The sequence below is a fragment of the Emydura macquarii genome, unplaced genomic scaffold (assembly GCF_026122565.2).
Source record: "Emydura macquarii macquarii isolate MOO-44397 ecotype Brisbane River unplaced genomic scaffold, CSIRO-AGI_Emac_v2 contig_131, whole genome shotgun sequence".
NCBI classification, from domain to species: Eukaryota; Metazoa; Chordata; order Testudines; family Chelidae; genus Emydura; species Emydura macquarii.
In genome coordinates this window covers 6,222-8,508 of record NW_027130268.1, presented here as the reverse complement: position 1 = coordinate 8,508, position 2,287 = coordinate 6,222, and positions in this window count along the sequence as shown.

Genomic DNA, 2,287 nt, shown 5'->3' with positions numbered 1-2,287 from the left:
ACCACAGAACCTCACCCACCCACTCCTGTAATAGACCCTAGCCTATGACTCAGTTATTGAAGTGCTCAAATCATGGGTTAAAGACTTCATGGTACAGAGAATCCACCAGCAAGTGGATTACTTAAGCATCCCTGTGCCTCGGTTTCCCCCTCTGTACAATAGGGATAATCACACTTCCCATCCTGACTGGGACATTGTGATGTTTAAGTTTGTTCTTGACTGAGGGATGCTCAGATACCACAGTGATGAGGCCTATGTAAATACCTAGGAAATACAGATAAGTGGATTTGCAGCATCTGGGGATCTAACCTTCAGTGCCTCAGTTTCCCTCTCTTTAAGAAGAGGATCAAGCCCTCTCCCTACTTCTCAGGACTGATGGAAGGTTACATTTATCGTTGGTTGTGGAGTGCTCAGACTCTGCCATGTTTGGCATCGTTTAGCTACCTAAATAGACATTGCAATCACAAGGAATGGGCTCTCAGCCAGATGCCACTGAGATCACAGGCCAAGTTCTCATTGGCTTCAGTGTTACCAGCACTGGGCCTACATGTGTTACTGGCTGATGAATTAACACTACAAAGGCAAATCTCTGTGGGTGCCTGGGGCACTGTGATCTGACCCAAGTGCCGAGTGCCCCAACATGGCTAATGAGATGTTTTGGTTTATCAATTTTAGACTCAAATTTTACAGCCAGCAGGGACCATCATGATCATCTAGTCTGACCTCCTGTGTATCGCAGGCCACAGAAACTCACCCACCCACTCCTGTAATAGACCCATAACCTCTGGCTGAGTTACTGAAGTCCTCAAACCTTTATTTAAAGACTTCAAGTTACAGAGAATTTACTATTTACTCTAGTTCAAACAGCAAGTGATCCTTGCCCCACACTGCAAAGGAAGGAGAAAAAAACCCTGGTTTCTCCCAACCTGACCTGTAGAAAAATTCCTGCCCAACCCCAAATATGGTGATCAGTTTGACCCTGAGCATGTGGGTGAGAGCAACAACCAGGCACCTGGGCAAGAATTCTCTGTAGTAACTCAGAGTCCTCCCCATCTAGCGTCCCCTCTCCAGCCTTTGGTGATGTTTGCTAAGAGCAGTTTTGGATGCACCATTTTGGCGGACGAACAGAAAGCATTTGGAAATGGATTGTTATATAAATGGAAAAGGAAAAGATGGGGAATGTGGCTCATATCAAAGAAATTCTGTTTGCTTTATGATTACTAGAGAGCAGCAAAGGATAAAAAATTAGAAGAAAGCAACGTTCTGGGTGCCACATTTCAGGAAAGATGTAGATAAATTGGAGAAAGTCCAGAGAAGAGCAACAAAACTGATTAAAGGCCTAGAAAACATGACCTGTGAGGGCTGACTGATAAAACTGGGTTTGTTTAGTCTGAAGAAGAGAAGACTGAGGGGGGACATGACGACAGTTTTGAAGTTCATAAAAGGTTGTTACAAGGAGGAGCAAGAAAAATTGTTCTTTTTAACTTCTGAGGAGAGGACAAGAAGCAATGGGATTAAATTGCAGGAAGGACTTTTTAGGTTGGAAAACAGGCAACACTTCCTGACTATGTGGGAAGTTAAGTGCGGGAATAAATTGCCCAGGGAAGTTGTGGAATCTCCATCACTGGAGATTTTTAAGAGCAGGTTAAACAAACATCTGTCAGGGATGGTTTAGATAATATCTAGTCCTGCCATAACCGCAGAGGACTGGATTCGATGACCTCATCGTGAGGTCTCTTCCCATCTTATGATTCTATGGTTCTATGATTAGAGGAACTGGATGGAAGATGATAATTCATAGATTTTTAAGGCCAGAAGAGACCACTGTGATCTTCTAGGCTAACCTCCTCTTTTAAACACAGGCCATAGGACATCCCTGAATTAATTCCTGCTTCAAGTCCATTAGTTGTGGTTGCACTAGAGCAGATCTTTCACAAAACAAATTCTGTCAGAGCCAGCTCCTCTGTGAAATGACAATGATGAGTACAAATCAAAATACATTGCTCATGTTACTCTTATTATTGTATTGCCATGACCATCAGTTATTGATAGCAATCAAATAAGCAATTTTCAAAGTAGTCTAAGCAAGCTCCAGCCCATATATTATTATTATAGCACCCTGAGGCCCTAACTGAAATCAGACTGCTCTCTTCTCCCACTGATACTGATTTGCCACAGGTGATACTCCTTTGACAGAAATGGAGTTATTATAGATGCCTAGACTTTAAGGTCAGAAGGGATCATTATGATCATCTATGATCATTAAAGATCTTCACATAGAACTGGC